Source organism: Somniosus microcephalus, chromosome 18 (genome assembly GCF_052327205.1).
Source record: "Somniosus microcephalus isolate GS21.2 chromosome 18, FLI_Smic_1.0, whole genome shotgun sequence".
In the NCBI taxonomy this organism is placed as follows: domain Eukaryota; kingdom Metazoa; phylum Chordata; class Chondrichthyes; order Squaliformes; family Somniosidae; genus Somniosus; species Somniosus microcephalus.
In genome coordinates this window covers 83,776,624-83,795,189 of record NC_141004.1, presented here as the reverse complement: position 1 = coordinate 83,795,189, position 18,566 = coordinate 83,776,624, and the positions used below count along the sequence as shown (strand labels likewise).

Below are 18,566 nucleotides of genomic sequence, written 5' to 3'. Positions count from 1 at the left end.
GTGTGCAGTGGGATTTTGTGTCTTGTAGGCTCCCTCCCCCTACACTGCAATGGTGAGAGTGGCATGGAGCTCCATTGGGTGCCTTCCTGTCTCCATCCCCCAGAGTAACAGGAGTGACATAACCTGGGGAGTGACCGGTAGAATACTGACCAGACAGTGATTGAACACTCAGACGGCCTCGCCCGCTGTAACCTACTGGTGTTACCCCTGAACTCTTCACACTGTCCGGCATGGGGATGTCGGCAGAGAGAGAGAGAAATGTGTTTGTTACAGTCAGACGGTGGGTGTGTACCTCTCATTTCTCATTCCTCAAACTTAATCCTCACTGCTGACTCTTAACAACACACCAACTGTGGGGAGGGGTGATCTGTATCGAGGGTGATCTGTATCGAGGGGGTGATCTGTATCGAGGGTGATCTATATCGAGGGTGATCTGTATCGAGAGGGTGATCTATATCGAGGGTGAACTATATCGAGGGGGTGATCTGTATCGAGGGTGATCTATATCGAGACTGATCTATATCGAGACGGTGATCTATATCGAGGGTGATCTATATCGTGGGTGATCTATATCGAAGGGAATCTATATCGAGGGGGATCTATATCGAGGGGATCCATATCGAGGGTGATCTATATCGAGAGGGTGATCTATATCGAGGGTGATCTATATCGAGGGTGATCTGTATCGAGGGGGTGATCTATTTCGAGGGTGATCTATATCGAGGGGTGATCTATTTCGAGGGGGTGATCTGTATCGAGGGTGATCTATATCGAGGGTGACCTATATCGAGGGGGTGATCTATATCAAGGATGATCTCTATCGGGGGGTCATCTATATCGAGGGTGATCTCTATCGAGGGTGTGATCTATATCGAGGGTGATCTATTTCGAGGGTGATCTATATCGAGGGTGATCTATATCGTATGATCTATATCGAGGGTGATCTATATCGAGGGTGATCTATATCAAGGGTGATCTATATCGAGGGTGATCTATTTCGAGGGGGATCCATCTCGAGGGCGATCTGTATCGACGGTGATCTATATCGAGTGTGATCTATATCGAGGGGGTGATCTATATCGAGGGGGTGATCTATATCGAGGGTGATCTGTGTCGAGTGTGATCTATATCGAGGGTGATCTCTATCAAGGGGGTAATCTATCGAGGGTGCTCTCTATCAAGGGTGTGATCTATATCGAGGGGTGATCTGTATTGAGGGTGATCTATATCGAGTGAGTGATCTGTATCGAGGTTGATCTATATCGAGGGTGATCTATATCGAGGGTGATCTCTATCGAGGCTGTGATCTATATCGAGGGTGATCTATATCGAGGGGATGATCTATATCGAGGGGGTGATCTATATCGAGTGTGATCTATATCGAGGGTGATCTGTATCGAGAGGGTGATCTATATCGAGGGTGATCTATATCAAGGGGGTGATCTATATCGAGGGTGATCTATATCGTGTGATCTATATCGAGGGGCTGGTTTATATCGAGGGTGATCTATATCGAGCGTGATCTATATCGTGTGATCTATATCAAGAGGGTGACCTATTTCGAGTGTGATCTATATCGAGAGGGTGATCTGTATTGAGGGTGATCTCTATCGAGGCTGTGATCTATATCGAGGGTGATCTATATCGAGGGGATGATCTATATCGAGGGGGTGATCTATATCGAGGGGGATCTATATCGAGGAGGATCTATATCGAGGGGGTGATCTATATCAAGGGGGTAATCTATATCGAGGGGGATCTATATCGAAGGGGATCTATATCGAGGGGGATCTATATCGAGGGGGATCTATATTGAGGGTGATCTGTATCGAGGAGGATCTATATTGAGGGCGATCTGTGTCGAGGGCAATCTATATCGAGAGGGCGATCTATATCGAGGGTGATCTATATCGAGGGGGTGATCTATATTGAGTGCGATCTATATCAAGGGTGATCTGTATCGAGGGTGATCTGTATCAAGAGGGTGATCTATGTCGAGGATGATCTATATCAAGGGGGTGATCCATATCCAGGGTGATCTATATCGAGTGTGATCTATATCGAGGGTGATCTGTATCGAGAGGGTGATCTATATCGAGGGGCTGGTTTATAGCGAGGGTGATCTATATCGAGGGTGATCTATATCGAGGGGGTGACCTAAATCGAGGTTTTTTTTCATTGATGGGATGTGGGCGTCGCTGGCTAGGCCTGCATTTAGTGCCCATCCCTAATTGCCCTTGAGAAGATGGTGGTGAGCCGCCTTCTTGAACCGCTGCAGTCCATATGGTGTAGGTACACCCACAATGCTGTTAGGAAGGGAGTTCCAGGATTTTGGCCCAGCGACAGCGAAGGAACGGCGATACAGGTCCAAGTCAGGATGGTGTGTGGCTTGGAGGGGAACTTGTAGGTGGTGATGTTCCCATGCGTCTGCTGCCCTTGTCCTTCTAAGTGGTAGAGGTCGCGGGTTTGGAAGGTGCTGTTGAAGGAGCTTTGGCGAGTTGCTGCAGTGCATCTTGTAGATGGTACACACTGCAGCACAGTGCGCCGGTGGTGGAGGGAGTGAATGTTGAAGGTGGTGGATGGAGTGCCAATCAAGCGGGCTGCTTTATCCTGAATGGTGTCGAGCTTCTTGAGTGTTGTTGGAGCTGCACTCATCCAGGCAAGTGGAGAGTATTCCATCACACTCCTGACTTGTGCCTTGTAGATGGTGGAAAGGCTTTGGGGAGTCAGGAGGTGAGACACTCGCCGCAGAATTCCCAGCCTCTGGCCTGCTCTTGTAGCCACAGTATTTATATGGCTGGTCCAGTTCAGTTTCTGATCAATGGTAACCCCCAGGATGTTGATAGTGGGGGATTCAGCGATGGTAATGCCATTGAATGTCAAGGGGAGATGGTTAGAGTCTCGCTTGTTGGAGATGGTCATTGCCTGGCACTTGTGTGGTGCAAATGTTACTTGTCACTTGTCAGCCCAAGTCTGAATGTTGTCCAGGTCTTGCTGCATATGGACACGGGCTGTGTCAGTATCTGACGAGTCTCGAATGGTGCTGAACAGTGTGGAATCATCAGCGAACATCCCCACTTCTGACCTTATGATGGAGGGAAGGTCATTGATGAAACAGCTGAAGATGGTTGGGCCTAGGACACTGCCCTGAGGAACTCCTGCAGTGATGTCATGTGATTGAGATGAATGACCTCCAACAACCACAGCCAACTTCCTTTGTGCTAGGTATGATTCCAGCCAATGGAGAAATTTCCCCTTGATTCCCATTGACTTCAGTTCTGCTAGGGCTGCTTGATGCCACACTCGATCAAATGCTGCCTTGATGTCAAGGGCAGTCACTCTCACCTCACCTCTTGATCTATATCGAGGGGGTGATCTATATCGAGGGGGTGATCTATATCGAGAGGGTGATCTATATCGAGGGTGATCTATATTGAGAGTGATCTATATCGAGTGGGTGATCTATATCGAGAGGGTGATCTATATCGAGGGTGATCTATATCGAGGGTGATCTGTATCGAGGGGGTGATCTATATCGAGGGGGTGATCTATATCGAGGTGGTGATCTATATCGAGGGGGTGATCTATATCGAGGGTGATCTATATCGAGGGTGATCTATATCGAGTGGGTGATCTATATCGAGGGTGATCTATATCGAGGGTGATCTATATCGAGGGGGTGATCTATATCGAGGGTGTTCTATACCGAGGGGGTGATCTATATCGAGGGTGATCTATATCGAGCGCGATCTATATCGAGGGTGATCTGTATCGAGGGGGTGATCTATTTCGAGGGTGATCTATATCGAGGGGTGATCTATTTCGAGGGGGTGATCTGTATCGAGGGTGATCTATATCGAGGGTGATCTATATCGAGGGTGATCTGTATCGAGGGGGTGATCTATTTCGAGGGTGATCTATATCGAGGGGGTGATCTATTTCGAGGGGGTGATCTGTATCGAGGGTGATCTATATCGAGGGTGATCTATATCGAGGGTGATCTAAATCGAGGGGGTGATCTATATCGAGGGTGATCTATATCGAGAGGGTGATCTATATCGAGGGTGATCTATATCGAGGGTGTGATCTATATCGAGGGTGACCTATATCGAGGGGGTGATCTATATCAATGGTGATCTCTATTGGGGGGTGATCTATATCGAGGGTGATCTATTTCGAGGGTGATCTATATCGAGGGTGATCTATATCGTGTGATCTATATCGAGGGTGATCTATATCGAGGGTGATCTGTATCGAGGGTGATCTATATCGAGGGTGATCTGTATCGAGGGCGATCTGTATCGAGGCTGATCTTTATCGAGGGGGTGATCTATATCGAGTGTGATCTATATCGAGGGTGATCTATATCGAGTGTGATCTCTATCGAGGGTGTGATCTATATCGAGGGGTGATCTGTATTGAGGGTGATCTATATCGAGTGGGTGATCTGTATCGAGGTTGATCTATATCGAGGGTGATCTGTATCGAGGGTGATCTATATCGAGGGGATGATCTATATCGAGGGGGTGATCTATATCGAGGGTGATCTATATCGAGGAGGATCTATATCAAGGGGGTGATCTATATCGAGGGTGATCTATATCGAGGGGGATCTATATCGAGGGTGATCTATATTGAGGGTGATCTGTATCGAGGAGGATCTATATTGAGGGCGATCTGTGTCGAGGGCAATCTATATCGAGAGGGCGATCTATATCGAGGGCGATCTATATCGAGGGCGATCTATATCGAGGGTGATCTATATCGAGGGTGATCTGTATCGAGGGTGATCTGTATCAAGAGGGTGATCTATATCGAGGATGATCTATATCAAGGGGGTGATCCATATCCAGGGTGATCTATATCGAGTGTGATCTATATCGAGGGTGATCTGTATCGAGAGGGTGATCTATATCGAGGGTGATCTATATCGAGGGTGATCTATATCGTGTGATCTATAACGAGGGGGTGATCTATATCGAGGGTGATCTATATCGAGAGGGTGATCTATATCGAGGGGCTGGTTTATATCGAGGGTGATCTATATCAAGCGTGATCTATATCGTGTGATCTATATCAAGAGGGTGATCTATTTCGAGGGTGATCTATATCGAGAGGGTGATCTATATCGAGGGGGATCTATATCGAGGAGGATCTATATCGAGGGGGATCTATATCGAGGAGGATCTATATCGAGGGGGTGATCTATATCGAGGGGGATCTATATCGAAGGGGATCTATATCGAGGGTGATCTATATTGAGGGTGATCTGTATCGAGGAGGATCTATATTGAGGGCGATCTGTGTCGAGGGCAATCTATATCGAGAGGGCGATCTATATCGAGGGCGATCTATATCGAGGGGGTGATCTATATCGAGGGCGATCTATATCGAGGGGGTGATCTATATCGAGTGTGATCTATATCGAGGGTGATCTGTATCGAGGGTGATCTGTATCGAGAGGGTGATCTATATCGAGGGTGATCTATATCGAGGGTGATCTATATCAAGGGGGTGATCTATATCGAGGGTGATCTGTATCGAGAGGGTGATCTATATCGAGGGTGATCTATATCAAGGGGGTGATCTATATCGAGGGGGATCTATATCGAGGGGGATCTATATCGAGGGTGATCTATATTGAGGGTGATCTGTATCGAGGAGGATCTATATTGAGGGCGATCTGTGTCGAGGGCAATCTATATCGAGAGGGCGATCTATATCGAGGGCGATCTATATCGAGGGCGATCTATATCGAGGGCGATCTATATCGAGGGTGATCTGTATCGAGGGTGATCTGTATCAAGAGGGTGATCTATATCGAGGATGATCTATATCAAGGGGGTGATCCATATCCAGGGTGATCTATATCGAGTGTGATCTATATCGAGGGTGATCTGTATCGAGAGGGTGATCTATATCGAGGGTGATCTATATCGAGGGTGATCTATATCGTGTGATCTATAACGAGGGGGTGATCTATATCGAGGGTGATCTATATCGAGAGGGTGATCTATATCGAGGGGCTGGTTTATATCGAGGGTGATCTATATCAAGCGTGATCTATATCGTGTGATCTATATCAAGAGGGTGATCTATTTCGAGGGTGATCTATATCGAGAGGGTGATCTATATCGAGGGTGATCTATATCGAGGGTGATCTATATCGAGGGGCTGATCTATATCGAGGGTGATCTATTTCGAGGGGGTGATCTATATCGAGGGGGTGATCTATATCGAGGTTTTTTTTCATTGGGATGTGGGCGTCGCTGGCTAGGCCTGCATTTAGTGCCCATCCCTAATTGCCCTTGAGAAGATGGTGGCGAGCCGCCTTATTGAACCGCTGCAGTCCATATGGTGTTGGTACACCCACAATGCTGTTCGGAAGGGAGTTCCAGGATTATGGCCCAGCGACAGTGAAGGAACGGCGATACAGGTCCAAGTCAGGATGGTGTGTGGCTTGGAGGGTAACTTGTAGGTGGTGATGTTCCCATGCGTCTGCTGCCCTTGTCCTTCTAAGTGGCAGATGTTAAGTCTGTGAGTTGTTCAAGTAATTAATACTCAGACTCAATCAGTAACAATAAAACAGGTCTTTACTGGTTGGAGGTAGGGACTATTCTGAATACAAGATTACTGCACAGTGCTTATATACCGGTGTGTTCACCCCCGGTATTACGTCTACAGCAGCCTGAGAAAGTAGTACATCTCTTAAGGTGGAACAGGCTTAAGCTCTCTTAAGGTGGAACAGGTTACATACACAACACTCCTCCCTTCTTAGCTTTATAGTCATCCCCCCCATTTAACATAACGTAATAACATATATACATATATAACTTCATGTTTAACGTAACATATCACAGATTCAGTCTCTGCGGAAAACAGTTCACAGATTCAATCTCTGTGGTGTAGTCGGTTCACGTTACTCATTCAATAGTCCTTTCATGGATTTAACAGCTTGAACTTCCGAACTGATTTGGCTCCGTTCGGAGGGACCACGTGTGTGATCTGGTAGAGGTGATAATGGTTCAGATGGGTCATCTTCTGTTTTTACTTTTCCTTTTCTGCTTCTTGGAGACTCTCTGGGCTCCATTGTCAGCTGCCACAGCTGCCAGCTGCATGCGCAGTTCCTCCTTCTCTTCCTCCTTTTTTTGTAGTAGAGCCACCTTCTCCCGATGTTCCGTAGACTTTCGGTGCTCCTCCATGATTTCTGTATGGTGGGAGTCGAAGTTACAAGTTGGGCAGGACAGGACATAGTAATATTCGGAGTCGTCCGACAGGTCAGCGAGAGGGTTGTCTATTTCCTCCATACCCAGCTGGACGTTAGCCAGCTCTTGTTCCAAATCCAGACATCTTTCCTGAAGAGACTTCTTCATGTGTACCTCTGCCTCCAGCTTTTTCTGGGCTTTCAGCAAGTCGTTTACTAGTGACCTCATTTGTGATTTTAATACTTCAACTTCCTTTGGGGATTGATTGATCGGACTATGCAATCCCTCTACCGGAGCAGCTGTTTCAGCGGTCTGTTGTTCTACATTGACGTGAGTCAGCGTACTTTTGGCATCCAATGGCTGCTCTGTTGCAGTTGTTTCAGTCTGTGTCGTCACATCAGCCATCTCAATGACTTTTGAGAGCTCCGAACCCTTTTCCTTTGAAGATCGCAGCTCGTGTTCAAGTTTTTCCCATTTCAGAGTCTTGTCCCTCAGCATATGAAGGAGTTGGTTGACCGTTAACTCTTCTGACACCAGATTATGGCACGCACCTTCAGAACCTGAATCAGCTTTGATTCGTTCGGCCTCCTCGCGCAGATGGTTGGTGTGCTCCTGCTCCATTTTCTCCATCAGTTGCTTCTGTTGCCTTTCCAGATTCTCCCACTCTGTAACAAAGAACTTTTTTATTTCATTCATCTCTTGCTCAAAACGGCGAATCATTTGTTCTAATTGCTGTTGTAGTTTGAAATGGAGTTGAGTTCGAGCCCAGTGTCCCTCAAAAATGTGCATATCAGTAGACTTGACAGACTCAGAATTCTCTGTTAAACTATGTTGTTGTTGCTCAGTGGAATTCTGTGCTGTAACTTTGTCTTTTGCACATGGGTTGGTCTTACCATCATCAGTTCTAGAGTCTGGGCTGATTATCTGCACCGAGTTCTCACTCTTTATGGCTTTTAGCGAATGCCAGTCCATATTTATGTTTCTAAACCACTCCCGGCCTAGTAGTGGTGGACCTCCCTCCGGTAGCACATATAAGTCCATTATTTGACTTCCTTCGCCCTTGTTGGCCACTGCAACCTTTATTGTCCCGATGGGGTACACTCTCTGCCCCGTGTAGGTTGTCAATATAATCTCCGTATCCTGTAGGGGAATATGTTGGAATAACCTTCTGTAATCTTTCTTATTCATGACCGACAATGCCGATCCAGTGTCCAATTCCATTTTTACTTGGACTCCTTCTATCTGAAGAGTAACCCAAATTGTCTGGAGGTCTGCACCCTTACCAACGTTGAGTACCCTTAAGCTAGCCAGTTCAATACTGCTTAAGCCAGCCAGTTCATTACTGCTAGCGTCTGAATCGGACTCCTGTTCGGTCACCTTGTGTACTTTTGCGTATTTTCCTTGCGGTGACTTCTTGTTGCTGGTCTTCTTCCCTGACCTGCATACTCTAGCTATATGTCCAAGCCTACCACAAGTTCTACATTCTTGGTTTTTAAACCAACACTGGTTCTGATCATGCGTTGTCTTTCCACAACGATAACATTTGCCAGAACTCACACCCAATTTGTGTGCACTGAGCTCCGGTGACCGTAGCTGCATTACTGCCGTGCCTCTCGCTGCGGCTTCATGTGCTGCTGCCATAGTGACCGCCTTCTCAAGCGTCAGCTCATTCTCCTCGAGCAGTCGCTTTTGTGTATCCTGTTTAAATAAACCACACACAAATTTGTCTCGTAGTGCATCTGTCAGTCCCGTTCCAAACTGGCAATATTTCGCTAATTTACGCAATTCCAGCAAATATTCAGCATTGCTTTCATGCTGTAGCTGCCTTCTGTCGTAAAATTTAAATCGTTCCGCTAGCATCAGCGGCGTGGGGTTTAGATGATCTTTCAGGACAGTAACAATCTCATCGAACGTCTTATCCGCCGGTTCATCTGGTGATAACAGGTGTTTCAATTGCCCGTATGTCTTCGCACCCATTAAATTTAATAATGTTAGTGCTTTATCAGCCTCACGAATTTTATTGGCCTTACAATAATTTTTAACTCGTTCAACATATATGGCCCAATCTTCGATGTCACTATCAAAGTTGCTAATATTCCCGTGTTTAGGCATTGTAGTACTTTATCAGATTTGCAATTTCTCAGATTTTTTTTTTTTACTGCTATCCAAGATGGCGGCTTCCCGCTCTTGCCGTCGTCCTCCGCCCACAAAATGGCGGTTTTCCCGCGCTTGGCGGTCTTCACCCGTCCCCCCGACGCCGTCTCCCTTCAGCCCCCGAGTGCGGCCCTTATCTTCGCCGCGATCGCCCGAGTGCGGCCCTTATCAGCGGATGCGATCGCTGGATCGCGAAGTGGCTCCCGACCGAAGCGGCTCTCGGCCCTTATCTGGAGATGCGATCGCTCTCGCGGCTCTCGGCCCTTATCAGGAGATGCGATCGCTCTGTTGAAACGCCTCCCGCTCGAAGTGGCTCTCGCGCCCTATTCCTCCGGCTCCCCCAGCCCCGTTCGTGCGGCCAACGCGGTCGACTGCCTGTCGCGTCGCTGCCCGGCTCAGACAACGGCTTACCCACCACCAAGCTGGAGAAGAAGCTGACGGTCGCCGATGGAGGCTCCGAGGTCAGGATGTCTTCCAGTGGGGTGGAGAGGGTGGAAACCTCTCTGCAACGTCCTGGCTGTGGACGAAGCTGCCGTGGAGTGACTGCCGCAGGGTCCGAATCAGACTCGTCGCCAGTGTTAAGTCTGTGAGTTGTTCAAGTAATTAATACTCAGACTCAATCAGTAACAATAAAACAGGTCTTTACTGGTTGGAGGTAGGGACTATTCTGAATACAAGATTACTGCACAGTGCTTATATACCGGTGTGTTCACCCCCGGTATTACGTCTACAGCAGCCTGAGAAAGTAGTACATCTCTTAAGGTGGAACAGGCTTAAGCTCTCTTAAGGTGGAACAGGTTACATACACAACAGTAGAGGTCGCGGGTTTGGAAGGTGCTGTTGAAGGAGCTTTGGCGAGTTGCTGCAGTGCATCTTGTAGATGGTACACACTGCAGCCACAGTGCACCGGTGGTGGAGGGAGTGAATGTTTAAGGTGGTGGATGGAGTGCCAATCAAGCGGGCTGCTTTATCCTGAATGGTGTCGAGCTTCTTGAGTGTTGTTGGAGCTGCACTCATCCAGGCAAGTGGAGAGTATTCCATCACACTCCTGACTTGTGCCTTGTAGATGGTGGAAAGGCTTTGGGGAGTCAGGAGGTGAGACACTCACCGCAGAATTCCCAGCCTCTGGCCTGCTCTTGTAGCCACAGTATTTATATGGCTGGTCCAGTTCAGTTTCTGATCAATGGTAACCCCCAGGATGTTGATAGTGGGGGATTCAGCGATGGTAATGCCATTGAATGTCAAGGGGAGATGGTTAGAGTCTCGCTTGTTGGAGATGGTCATTGCCTGGCACTTGTGTGGTGCGAATGTTACTTGCCACTTGTCAGCCCAAGTCTGAATGTTGTCCAGGTCTTGCTGCATATGGACACGGACTGCGTCAGTATCTAACGAGTCTCGAATGGTGCTGAACAGTGTGCAATCATCAGCGAACATCCCCACTTCTGACCTTATGATGGAGGGAAGGTCATTGATGAAACAGCTGAAGATGGTTAGGCCTAGGACACCGCCCTGAGGACTCCTGCAGTGATGTCATGTGATTGAGATGAATGACCTCCAACAACCACAGCCAACTTCCTTTGTGCTAGGTATGATTCCAGCCAATGGAGAATTTTCCCCTTGATTCCCATTGACTTCAGTTCTGCTAGGGCTCCTTGATGCCACACTCGATCAAATGCTGCCTTGATGTCAAGGGCAGTCACTCTCACCTCACCTCTTGATCTATATCGAGGGGGTGATCTATATCGAGAGGGTGATCTACATCGAGGGGGTGATCTATATCGAGGGTGATCTATGTCGAGGGTGATCTATATCGAGGTGGTGATCTATATCGAGGGTGATCTATATCGAGGGGGTGATCTATATCGAGGGTGATCTGTATCGAGGGGGTGATCTATATCGAGGGTTATCTATATCGAGGGGGTGATCTATATCGAGGGTGATCTGTATCGAGGGGGTGATCTATATCGAGGGGGTGATCTGTATCGAGCGTGATCTATATCGAGGGTGATCTATATCGAGGGTGATCTAAATCGAGGGTGATCTATATCGGGGGTGATCTATATCGGGGGTGATCTATATCGGGGGTGATCTATATCGAGGGTGATCTATATCAGGGGTGATCTGTGTCGAGGGTGATCTGTATCGAGGGTGATCTGTATCGAGGGTGATCTGTATCGAGGGTGATCTGTATCGAGGGGGTGATCTATATCGAGGGGGTGATCTATATCGAGGGTGACCTATATTGAGGGTGATCTATATCGAGGGGGGGATCTATATCGAGGGGGTGATCTGTATCGAGGGGGTGATCTATATCGAGGGGGTGATCTATATCGAGGGGGTGATCTATATCGAGGGTGATCTATATCGAGGGGGGATCTATATCGAGGGTGATCTATATCGAGGGGGTGATCTGTATCGAGGGTGATCTATATCGAGGGTGATCTATATCGAGGGTGATCTATATCGGGGGTGATCTATATCGGGGGTGATCTATATCGGGGGTGATCTATATCGGGGGTGATCTATATCGAGGGTGATCTGTATCGAGGGTGATCTGTATCGAGGGTGATCTGTATCGAGGGTGATCTGTATCGAGGGGGTGATCTATATCGAGGGGGTGATCTATATCGAGGGTGACCTATATTGAGGGTGATCTATATCGAGGGGGGGATCTATATCGAGGGGGGGATCTATATCGAGGGTGATCTATATCGAGGGGGTGATCTATATCGAGGGTGATCTATATCGAGGGTGATCTATATCGAGGGGGTGATCTATATCGAGGGTGATCTATATCGAGGGTGATCTGTATCGAGGGTGATCTATATCGAGGGTGATCTATATCGAGAGGGTGATCTATATCGAGGGTGATCTATATCGAGGGTCATCTATATCGAGAGGGTGATCTATATCGAGAGGGTGATCTATATCGAGAGGGTGATCTATATCGAGGGTGATCTATATCGAGGGTGATCTATATCGAGAGGGTGATCTATATCGAGAGGGTGATCTATATCGAGTGGGTGATCTATATCGAGAGGTTGATCTATATCGAGGGTGATCTATATCGAGGGTGATCTATATCAACAGTGATCTATGTCGAGGGGGTGATCTATATCGAGGTGGTGATCAATATCGAGGATGAACTATATCGAGGGTGATCTATATCGAGGGGGTGATCTGCATCGAGGGGGTGATCTATATCGAGGGTGATCTATATCGAGGGGGCGATCTATATCGAGGGTGATCTATATCGAGGGGGTGATCTATATCGAGAGGGTGATCTATATCGAGAGGGTGATCTATATCGAGGGTGATCTATATCGAGGGTGATCTATATCGAGGGTGATCTATATCGAGGGGGTGATCTATATCGAGGGTGATCTATATCGAGGGTGATCTATATCGAGAGGGTGACCTATATCGAGGGTGATCTATATCGAGGGTGATCTAAATCAAGAGGGCGATCTATATCGAGGGCGATCTATATCGAGGGCGATCTATATCGAGGGCGATCTAAATCGAGGGGGTAATCTAAATCGAGAGGGTGATCTATATCGAGTGGGTGATGTAAATCGAGAGGGTGATCTATATCGAGGGTGATCTAAATCGAGGGTGATCTATATTGAGAGTGATCTATATCGAGGGTAATCTATATCGAGGGTAATCTATCGAGGGTGATCTATATCGAGGGGGTGATCTATATCGAGGGTGATCTGTATCAAGGGTGATCTGTATCGAGGGGGTGATCTGTATCAAGGGTGATCTAGATTGAGGGTGATCTGTATCGAGGGGGTGATCTGTATCGAGGGTGATCTATATCGAGGGTGATCTGTATCGAGGGTGATCTGTATCGAGGGTGATCTATATCGAGGGGGTGACCTATATCGAGGGTGATCTATAACGAGGGGGATCTATATCGAGGGTGATCTATATCGAGGGTGATCTATAACGAGGGGGATCTATATCGAGGGGGTGATCTATATCGAGGGTGATCTATCGAGGGTGATCTATATCGAGGGTGATCAATATCGAGAGGGTGATCTATATCGAGAGGGTGATCTATATCGAGGGTGATCTATATCGAGGGTGATCTATATCGAGGGTGATCTTTATCGAGGGTGATCTATATCGAGTGGGTGATCTATATCGAGGTGTTGATCTATATCGAGGGGGTGATCTATATCGAGGTGGTGATCTATATCGAGTGGGTGATCTGTACCCGAGGGGTTATCAGCCTGGGTTCCTGCTCCTGGTCACTGTCCAGTGACTCCTGAGTTAGAGAGAGGGGTTAACATCCTGGGTTCCTGCTCCTGGTCACTGGCCAGTGATGCCTGCTAGTAAGTGTACGTATGTGAACATTGGGATCAGGATTGGCTGTGATGCCACCAAGTGGAACAGCTTGCCAATACTATCAAAGCTGACACTTGAAGAATGGCCCCTTGGGTGAGGTGCCAGAAGGTCACTTGTCCTTGTGGAACTGTACACCAGTAAGGGTCAGCACCTTCAGGGAAAGCGTATTAAAGAGAGAGTGCTGGATGGAAGGGTCAGGTGCTAGACGTGTTTCCAGGACTATCGAAATGACTTTATGATGATGGCCTCTTTCACCATCCAGCTCAGTGACTCCTCCCAGTTCCTTCCAGGTAATGATCCGCTGCTTTAAAAAGATACAGCCGGAAAGAGACAAACAGCTGGGTCCTCACACCTATCTCAAGCGCTGACTGACCCACACTGACCTTTCACCTAAGCCCATCACAGGGCGATAAAGGAGTGCCGCAGGCAGGCTGCCTCCCACATCTCGTGTCCCAGTTAAACTTGGAGCTGTGTGATACACCGGTCGCACTGCATGTCATTCATGCTTCCCCTCCCCACCTAAAGCAGCCTCTTGTTAGGGAGGGCCCTGCTGTTGCTGTTGAGTTACATGCCAATGGTTCAGAGTGAGTCAGCAATGGGAATCCATGCACCGGCACCCTCTTAGAGTGCCTGACTTCTCTGTGTCTGCCCGTGGATTCTGTCATGTGGAAATGGGTTTGCCCAACTCGTAGCTCACGTCAGACTGAATAAAGAAGAAAGCACTTGCATTCATAAAGCATCTTGCCCCACCCTCGACACATCCCCAAATGCTCTCCAACCAACATATTAACCTTTTGACGCGTAGTCACTGTTGTTATGTAGGTAGCCAATGTGCGCACAGCAAGATCCCACCAACAGCGGCTGCATTTAACCCACTTGCAGTGGTGTTGGTTGAGGAGGGAGGAATGCTGACCCAGTTGCAACAGGGTTACGTTTGATCCAGTTCGATTGAGCTTTGGGTGTCCCTGTCCCCGAATGTGCTGGCACACACTGAGGGAGGAGCCATGGTACTGCGTTCACCTCTCCTATTCCTCTTCCCCAGTGGTAAGAAAGAAGAAAGGACTTGCAGTACAACGCCTTTCATAACCACCAGACGTCCCAAAGAGCTTCACAGTCAGTGAAGTACTTTTTGAAATGTAGTCACTGTTGTAATGTAGGAAACGCAGCAGCCAATATTTATAAATGATTCAATCTGGGGATCTGGGCATCGCTGGAAAGGCCAGCATTTACTGCCCATCTCTAGTTGCCCTTGAGAAGGTGGTGGTGAGCCGCCTTCTTGAACCGTTGCAGTCCGTGTGGTGAAGGTGCTCCCACAGTGCTGTTAGGGAGGGAGTTCCAGGATTTTGATCCGGCGACGATGACGGATCGGCGATATATTTCCTAGTCAGGATGGTGTGTGACTTGGAGAGGAACTTGGAGGTGGTGGTGTTCCCATGCGCCTGCTGCCCTTGTCCTTCTAGGTGGAAACCAACATCTGCAGTATTTTGCTATCGTAGGTGGAAGAGGTCGCGGGTTTGGGAGGTGCTGCCGAAAAAGCCTTGCTGCCGTGTGTCCTGTAGATGGTCCACACTGCAGCCACTTGCGCACAGCAAGCTCCCACAGACAGCAATGAAACAAATGACCATATAATGTTTTAGCTATGTTAGTTGCTGGATAAATATTGGCCAGGACACTAGTTTTTGTTTCTATTTTCTGGGGTAGTGAGAGAGAGAAAGCTTTCAGTCCCGTAGTTAGGGGTAGGTTGTACCTGTGCTGCGGCCTGATTGGGACAGCTCTTTGGGTCAAGCAAGTGGATGGAATTTAGGATCATTGTTTCACGTTGGGCACTAGTCACCGTTCTCTGTGGCTGCCTGGTGTCCATGAACACAGCAGGTTAAAAGATGCTCTGAATCATTGTGCTGTCATCACACTGTCGACCCCAGTGTAAACCTCTGGCTGCAAGCCCAGGAGAGCACACACCAGTCCCAATCACTCTGGAGGCTGCTCAGGCCACAGCTCTTTCGAAGCAAGTGGCTTCTGTGTGTAATGTGGGACTCCTACAGATGGAGACACTTAATGTAATACTGAAAGCAGCACCAAGACTGAGCTGTCTGTTTAACATCTGCCAGGCTGGAGTGGAATATCAGTTAGAGCCTCCGGAGCAGGTCACTCAGATTGAGGGATGTGGTCACTCAGAGTGAGGGGATGTGGTCACTCAGAGTGAGGGATGTGGTCACTCAGAGTGAGGGATGTGGTCACTCAGAGTGAGGGGATGTGGTCACTCAGTGAGGGGATGTGGTCACTCAGAGTGAGAGATGTGGTCACTCAGTGAGGGGATGTGGTCACTCAGTGAGGGGATGTGGTCACTCAGAGTGAGAGATGTGGTCACTCAGTGAGGGGATGTGGTCACTCAGTGAGGGATGTGGTCACTCGGAGTGAGGGGACGTGGTCACTCAGGGAGGGGATGTGGTCACTGAGAGTGAGGGGATCTGGTCACTCAGAGTGAAGATACGTGGTCACTCAGTGAGGGATGTGGTCACTCAGAGTGAGGGATGTGGTCACTTAGAATGAGGGGATGTGGTCACTCAGTGAGGGGATGTGGTCACTCAGTGACGGATGTGGTCACTCCGAGTGAGGGGATGTGGTCACTCCGAGTGAGGGATGTGGTCACCCAGAGTGAGGGGATGTGGTCACTCAGAATGAGGTGATGTGGTCACTCAGAGTGAGGGATGTGGTCACTCAGTGAGGGGATGTGGTCACTCAGTGAGGGATGTGGTCACTCGGAGTGAGGGGATGTGGTCACTCAGAGTGAGGGGACGTGGTCACTCAGGGAGGGGATGTGGTCACTGAGAGTGAGGGGATCTGGTCACTCAGAGTGAGGATATGTGGTCACTCAGTGAGGGATGTGGTCACTCAGAGTGAGGGATGTGGTCACTTAGAATGAGGGGATGTGGTCACTCAGTGAGGGGATGTGGTCACTCAGTGACGGATGTGGTCACTCCGAGTGAGGGGATGTGGTCACTCAGTGACGGATGTGGTCACTCAGAGTGAGGGGATGTGGTCACTCCGAGTGAGGGATGTGGTCACCCAGAGTGAGGGGATGTGGTCACTCGGAGTGAGGGATATGGTCACTCAGAGTGAGGGGATGTGGTCACTCAGTGACGGATGTGGTCACTCAGAGTGAGGGGATGTGGTCACTCCGAGTGAGGGATGTGGTCACCCAGAGTGAGGGGATGTGGTCACTCCGAGTGAGGGATGTGGTCACCCAGAGTGAGGGGATGTGGTCACTTAGTGAGGGGACATGGTCACTCAGTGAGGGGACGTGGTCACTCAGTGAGGGGACGTGGTCACTCAGAGTGAGGGGATGTGGTCACTCAGAGTGAGGGATGTGGTCACTCAGAGTGAGGGATGTGGTCACTCAGTGAGGGGATGTTGTCACTCAGTGAGGGATGTGGTCACTCAGAGTGAGGGATGTGGTCACTCAGAGTGAGGGGATGTGGTCACTTAGTGAGGGATGTGGTCACTCAGTGAGGGGATGTGGTCACTCAGTGAGGGGATGTGGTCACTCAGAGTGAGGGATGTGGCCACTTAGAGTGAGGGATGTAGTCACTTAGAGTGAGGGGATGTGGTCACTCAGTGAGGGGATGTGGTCACTCAGTGAGGGATGTGGTAACTCAGAGTGAGGGATGTGGTCACTCAGTGAGAGGATGTGGTCACTCAGTGAGAGGATGTGGTAACTCAGAGTGAGGGATGTGGTCACTCAGTGAGGGGTTGTGGTCACTATGGGTCAATGGTGGTCACTCTGGGTGAGGGGATGGGGTCACTCTATGGGTCGATGGAGGTCACTTGGTGAGGGGATGGGGTCACTATGGGTCAATGGTGGTCACTCTGGGTGAGGGGATGGGGTCACTATGGGTCGATGGTGGTCACTCTGGGTGAGGGGATGGGGTCACTCTGGGTGAGGGGGTGGGGTCACTCTGGGTGAGGGGATGGGGTCACTCTATGGGTCAATGGTGGTCACTCTGGGTGAGGGGATGGGGTCACTCTATGGGTCAATGGTGGTCACTCAGTGAGGGGATGGGGTCACTATGGGTCAATGGTGGTCACTTGGTGAGGGGATGGGGTCACTCTGGGTGGGGGGATAGGGTCTCTATGGGTCGATGGTGGTCACTCAGTGAGGGGATGGGGTCACTATGGGTCAATGGTGGTCACTCTGGGTGAGGGGATGTGGTCACTCAGTGAGGGGATGTGGTCACTCAGTGAGGGATGTGGTAACTCAGAGTGAGGGATGTGGTCACTCAGTGAGAGGATGTGGTCACTCAGTGAGAGGATGTGGTAACTCAGAGTGAGGGATGTGGTCACTCAGTGAGGGGTTGTGGTCACTATGGGTCAATGGTGGTCACTCTGGGTGAGGGGATGGGGTCACTCTATGGGTCGATGGAGGTCACTTGGTGAGGGGATGGGGTCACTATGGGTCAATGGTGGTCACTCTGGGTGAGGGGATGGGGTCACTATGGGTCGATGGTGGTCACTCTGGGTGAGGGGATGGGGTCACTCTGGGTGAGGGGGTGGGGTCACTCTGGGTGAGGGGATGGGGTCACTCTATGGGTCAATGGTGGTCACTCTGGGTGAGGGGATGGGGTCACTCTATGGGTCAATGGTGGTCACTCAGTGAGGGGATGGGGTCACTATGGGTCAATGGTGGTCACTTGGTGAGGGGATGGGGTCACTCTGGGTGGGGGGATAGGGTCTCTATGGGTCGATGGTGGTCACTCAGTGAGGGGATGGGGTCACTATGGGTCAATGGTGGTCACTCTGGGTGAGGGGATGGAGTCACTATGGGTCAATGGTGGTCACTCTGGGTGAGGGGATGGG

The 18,566-nt window shown here is 49.2% G+C and overlaps 1 protein-coding gene across 1 annotated transcript in view; it reads left to right on the top strand.

Moving 5' to 3' along the window:
• The window catches only part of LOC147105420 (BTB/POZ domain-containing protein KCTD20-like), a 177,595-nt gene that overhangs the window by 97,206 nt on the left and 61,823 nt on the right, over positions 1–18,566 (top strand). The window lies entirely within an intron of this gene.